A 6,742-nucleotide genomic window follows, 5' to 3' on the forward strand; every position below is an offset into this window, starting at 1 on the left:
CATAAATACCAAGACATGTAGTCTCCCCCCAGACTAAAAGGTCTTTGGAACAATTAGGAGACTGTGGCCCCCTTGCCCCCTTGTCATGCACATTAATGTCACAGGCCTCAGCAGAGGACTTGGGGTGCTTTGATGCCCAATGTGCTCAATTTGGTTTCAGAGATTTCCAATTCCTTGCACCTAAGCACATGTCCTAAACAAACAAATAGCATTGGGAAGGAACTCTCCAGCAGGCTGTGGCGACTTAATTACCTCAAGCCAGTGGTCTTCCCACTGTTGAGAGCCTCCCAGATACTTGGCAGCATTAACATTCCTGGGATTGTATTTGCTCGGCCTTTGTAAGGGAGTTGAATGCCGCCTCATTAGCTCAGGCTGGTGGGGCATTTGTGTCTCTGACAACAGTTTAATTATGGACATTGTTTACTAATCAGTATTACAGTGACAGACTAGAGGGCTAATCTGAAGAGGAACACAATAGCTTGCTTTCATTTTATTCTTTCAGCCAGTGAATGTAAAAGTTAAACAAACCTGTTTTTGTAGCCCTTGTCTTCCATAATAAGATTGGGGGACACATTCTAAAGCATTTAAGGGTGTCTACCTCCCTCTTCTTCAGTTTAGCTTGGATTTGTCCTGATATGTCCTGCAGAAAGGAGTGACAGTTTCTGGAGATGTTATGGTTGGACAACCAGAAGATCTGGGGGACTGGCTAGTTAAGACAACTGAATTTAGGAAACTATGTCTTGAACCTTTGTCAGCTCCGATGAAGGCTTCTTCTCAGAGACCAGGAGTCATTTGAAATTCTTAGGGGTGAATTTTACAGACTTTCAAAGCACTGAATTAAAATTTCCCCTTCATGCACTTTACCTTTTCTACATGGGTCTTTGAAGATTCAGTGTGTTTCTACTTAGCACATTGGGAGCTGTGAGCACAAAGTATTATGAAACCATTCCTTACTGGGGAGAAAAATGGGTTGTTCTCAGACTCTGGAACTTCAGGGCTGATAGTGGGACATTTGTATGAAAATGTTTCTGTAATTAGGAATTTCTATTAAGGAAATAACCTTGAGCATGAAAGGCTTAATCCCTCCAACCTCTCAAATATTGAAGCATGGTAGCAGTTGGAGAATTCAACTTTCCAGAGTCAGCTTTGTCCTCAGAACAGAAGGTGAGGGACGAATGTGGGCAACAGTAATGAGTTCAGGCAGAGTCTTCGAGCCAGATCTCAGATTGTCTTGATGTCACATTGGCTGGGTGGCAGGCTTCTGGAGGTGGATGAGAAAGTCCAGAAGAAGCAGATGTACTCTATTGCATAGATGTAGGCAGAATCCTGGGCCTCAAAGCTTGTGTTTCAAATAAGCCTTGACTGTAATGTTGCTTGGGAGCAGCGATCCTCAACTCCACTGAGTGAAATAGGAAGTGGGCATCAAAATGTCTTTGCTCTTCACTACTATTTGTGACCAGGAGTCTTTCCTACAGTGCTGAGACCTGGAATATTCACATGACTGGGCAAAGGGTGAGCAAGTTGACAACGTGAGAGCCATGCCAGCTGGTTGGTGAGGGTTGTTTGCCCTGCTATGCTTTGTATTTATGTTTCTCAACTGAATTATGAACTAATGTAAAAATGTTGACATTTCACATAAAAATATATTTCTGCCTTTTCTTGAATCATTGGAGTCTCTGAGAACAGGGCTAGCATTTTCACAAGGAGATAATTGTCTGTGGTCATGACTGCATACCTCCTACTCCCCTAAAGGGCTGGATATATGCTCTCCAGTTCCCAGACTGCCCCCCCCCACCCCCCAGCCACTTGGCCTTGCTCACTCAGGTCCCTGCCTGGCCCCAGGCGCATGTCATACAAGAGGGGATCTGTGAGCCCAGGGGCCCTTCCCACACAGGTGCCGACTGTTAACAATTGGAGGAGGTCCTTTCAGGTTAGAATTTTCTTGTCTCTTTCAAAATATGATACCTTGGTGTTGATGTCCATTAAGTCACTCATACCCTGTTGACTAGTATGAATTAACTTGTCAGATGGAATCCAAGAGTAGGGGAAGGGTGTCTACCAGGGGAAAAGAAGCAAGAAGAAGGCTCAGGGAAAGGCACTATCCTCACTTTTCGATTGGATGGAGGACAAGGACTGGACAGAAAGCACAGCAGAGCTGGTTCCTCCACATCCTTTTGTTTAAGTTTCATCCCGGGCAAGTGAGTAAGAAGAAAGCTATCTCAAGGCCTGCTATAGACTGAATGTTTTTGTGCCCTCAGAACCCATGTGTTGAAATCTAATTCCCAAGGTGATGGTAGTTGGGGGTGGAGCATTTGGGAGGTGATTAGGTCTTGAGGGTGGAATGGAACTAGTGCCTTTATAAGAGACCCCATAGAACTCCCTTGCTCCTTCCATCATGTGAGGACACAGCTAGAAAATGGCCATCTATGAGCCAGGAAGCTGGTCCTTATCGGGCACTGAATCTGCTAGTGCCTTCACCATTGACTTTGCAGCCCAAGGACCCATAAGAAATATGTTTCTGTTGTTTATAAGCCTCCTAGACGATGGTATTCTGTTACAGCAACCTGAACAGACTAAGATAAATCCCGTGGAGGCCCTAATACCTCCTGTTAACAGAGATAATGGAACTGTTTTACTTTCTTGGGCTTCTGGAGTATTTTGAGAAGACAGAGAGAATTATATGGTGACTATAAAGGAAATAATTATGCAAATAGTTTTGAGCATTATATATGGCATCTCTATTGGTCATTATATAAGTACTATAATCACATTGTATAAGTATTATATTGCATTTGGTCATTATTTAGCCACTAAAAAGGGCCATTATTTAGCCACTTACATTATTTATTTAGCCACTTAAAAGAGCAAAGATGACTATTTTAACCTCACCTCCTCTTACCTCTCTATCTGTGAGAGGTACTAAAGGGGGCAGAGTGTCCAGAAGCAGGGAGCCAGAGTGGGGGGGGGCGGCAAACAGAAATGGGGTTGTCCAGTGCCTGCCTTTGCACCTGGAGCACTGGCCCTGCAGAGCAGTCACACAGGCCGTGCCCATGGCTCTGTCCGCCAGCACCCCCGCAACTGGGTTTGTCCTACTTATAACAACTAGTCTCAGAATTTCTGATTTGATTCCGCCAATCCTCATGGTGTGATTCAGCTTCTAAGAAGAGTAAATCAACATTTTCAAGCCTGCTTGGATTTATTTTAAATAGACGCTCTCCACTAAAAATGGCCCGCAGTGTGATTTGGCCCAGTGCTAGCATGGTGGCTCCATTCTGGAGACATATTTGCCTTTAAAATAACATGGCTACAAGGAAATGCACCTCGTTGTTGGCTGCACACATGTTTTCTAAGGAAATTGAAAGGACTTCTCTCTCAGTCACCTTAGCTGCTCCTCTGAGTCATTTCTGAGACTCAGGGAGACAAGGAGGACAGAGAAGTAGGCGATGGAAAGGTTTGGGCAAACTGCAGCCTTTCTGCTGGGACCCACCTCATACCTCCCTGGCCTGCTTTGACCTGGTGACATGTGCCTAGACCTCTTCTGGCCTCAAGGAAACTCCTAGAAGACACTCACCCTAGCTGAATAAGACAGTAGACAGATTTTTCTACCAGGCGAGTGTGTTTAGGTGTGTCCTGTGTGTGGCACTTGGGGTTTTTCCAAGATCACCAGACCTGATTCTGCCTCTTTGAGGTTGGCGCCGGGTGGATGTGGCCTTCATCCGCGGCACCCATACTCGCTGCCACCAGCACAAGGACACTGTCTGTTATCTCCTTGCTCGGCTGTGAGGCGTACATGGATTTGGGGTGCCTTGAGTCCCAGCGGAACTGGTGCTCTATCCTTCTTCCCTCTTTGCTTGTGACTTGGTAGCCCCCTAGTTCTGGAGAAGACCTTGCCTCTCTGTTTGACAACGGCTCAGACATATTTCAAAGGTGTATACTTCTTGGCGAGATTCCTCTCTGGAAGTGTGCATTTCTCATTTTGTGGTTCCCTGGAATGAGAACAATTCTAAGTTTTGCTTCACTATTTGTTAGTTTGGTGAACTGGAGCAAGTTAACTTAATCATTCTAAGCCTCAGTTTCCCCCCGTCACATAATGGAAATTGTAATGGTGGTAAGTGTGGCTTGCCCCACTCATTCACAGAACACTACTGGTAGGGTTGTTGTGGGAATTAAAATGAAATCATTTCTGTAAAGTACTTAGGAGCCAAATGGGTGAAGTGAGTAAAGTAAATGGATAGAGTATAAGTACTGAACACCCACTGAGTATTTAGTAAATGCTACTATTGCTGTATCTTTACAGATATGGGAGCTAAAATGTACACTGTTAAGCATCCTGGGGTGTGAATCATTGCAAAACCTCATAACTGCCATGTCTGAACCTTTGAAACCAGGCCTGGGGCATGTCTTCCTGGCAGGTGTCTCACACTGACCTCATGCTGGTCTGTGTGGGGTGGAGGGGACAGGGGTTCGTTGCTAATGAAGGGAAGAGCTCACTCCCATGGGCAGCCCTGGAGGCAGGATTTCAAATTCACCAGCTAGTCTCCATTTAGCTTGCTGGACCCAGAGTCTGAGGCTGCAACAGTATTCTGACTTCTTAAACTATATGAATTGCTACTTCCTTCTACATCCTTGGACAAATTAAAAGCAGTGTACACACAGAGCTCTTGGGCAGTGTTCATAAGCTGAGCCAAATTCAGAGATGAAGGTTAGACACGAAATAGCAAACAGAAGCAAAGCAGACAGATGGTCACACCTGGCTCCTAAGAATGAACAAAACAGATGCCCGGAAAGTCGGGAAGAATTTGTATGTGAAGGCAGAGTCTTATGGATTTACCATTTTGACTCTCGCAGCCCTGAGAGGACTTTCAAAGTGAGGAAATGCCCCCTTAGGATTTCTGGAATAGTCGGGCACCTGCGTGGGGAGCCACGCCCAGTGACTCCCAGGAGGTTTCTGATTTATGGAGAGAGGGATTCTGAACTCAGCCACATTCTTGTGGCTGGGATCAAAAGGGCTTTCTCACTGACCACAGATCACATCCCAGGAATCCTCCCTAGACAGCACATTCCTGAGAACAAATGCAGCCTTGGCCAAAGCCCATAGGGTGGAGTAAGACTGGCAAGGCATGCATCCAGGAGGATGGCATTTTACCCTAAATCACAGATCCTATGTACCACCAAACAAGAGACCTGCAGGTTTGGTTTGGGGAAAGTTATAATCTTCCCTTCTTACCTAAAGGCAACCTGTTTAGTGGAAAACAAGCTAAAGTGAATTTTCATCCTCACAAATTACTTTACATTTTTGAGGCTGAGTTTCTTCATCTGTGAAATGGTTATCTCGTGTTAGAATCAGAAGGATGTTGTCAGGCAGTTTGCTACAGTCCTCACCACTCCCTATTGTCTCATACATGGCTTGCTTCACTCATTTATAGAACCTCCCTGTCTGTCCCCATTGGGAATTTGAATTTGCAATCTCTGGGATGGTTAATCTCTGAGACCTGTTATTCCTCCCCCCACAACTCCCCCACTGTAACTTTCTAAAAAATTGTTGTTGGGAATAGATTTTAGAATGTTTGTTCAGATAGGCAGGATGCTTATGTGGCTTCTGGACCAAGGCGTTTGGAGCAGTAAGAGAAGGGAATGGACACAACTAGGGCTGGGGATGGGCTAGGCATGATGCAGTCATGTCTGGCAATTCCAAAGCAGAGAAGAGTGTCACTGGGAAGTGGGAAATCCTGCACAGGGTTGACGCACCCAACATATTCCACTGTTTGCTTTTCCAGAGTCTTTTCAATAGTTGGCTTGCTCATTTGTTTCAAAGCAACTTGTCCTTGAAAGGGTCAGTGAAGTTGTACTTTTTTCTCTGATGGAGTGTGTTAGCCTGGCAGAGAACAGAAGAGGATGAGGAACGCTGGGCTTCCTCCTGCTGGCCAATACCACTGAGGCAATCCTCAGTTGCCTACATTTGTAATGAGAAGAAGAAAAAGGTGCTTGATATAATTAGAGCTCCAAATCCCTTTTTGGAAGATGGAAGAGATATTATACCCTTTGTTTTTGTCCCATTCTTGATGAAGTCACAGCCAAAGATTTTGTTTGGTGAGGAAATAAATTATATAACACTTGTAAGTCTATAGAGACAATAGCAGTCATACTTAAAAGACTAAAAATACATTTAACACAAGAACTATTATTTATATCTGGTTTGTGACCTCTATTTTTGGCACAGTGCTTGAAGTATTTAGATAAGAATCCTGTGCCTAAGGGGGAAGTTGATGCTTTGGTTAATTATAGATTTATTTCTTCCTAATAGATTGGGCACTTGATAATTATGTGGTGTTGATAACTTGTCTTTTTTCCCAAGCATGGGTCCAAGAGAAGACATATGGGGAAGAGGACTGGGTGGGGAAGAGTATTGCAAAGGGAGTGTGTGATAAATGGTTCTTAACTCAAAATATTATATCCCAAACCCAACAAAAATAATATTCTGAATATACCACCATTAACTGAGAAAGAAACTTTCACTCACATATTGGAGATATTGGAAAAAAGAATAATGTATGCTTCTACATCTAACATTTTCTTATTTATATTAGTACCTTTTCCTTATAGCCTTCTTTCTGCAAAGAGAACTCGTTGAATCAAGGAAGGTAGGCAATCCTTTTGGAAAGTGGGCTGTGGTTAAGTACTGGAATAGAGATACAAAGGCCCTTAGGGATTCTAGCAGTCCAGGGAATTAGAAGATTCTCTT

This window comes from Suricata suricatta, chromosome 9 (genome assembly GCF_006229205.1).
Source record: "Suricata suricatta isolate VVHF042 chromosome 9, meerkat_22Aug2017_6uvM2_HiC, whole genome shotgun sequence".
NCBI classification, from domain to species: Eukaryota; Metazoa; Chordata; class Mammalia; order Carnivora; family Herpestidae; genus Suricata; species Suricata suricatta.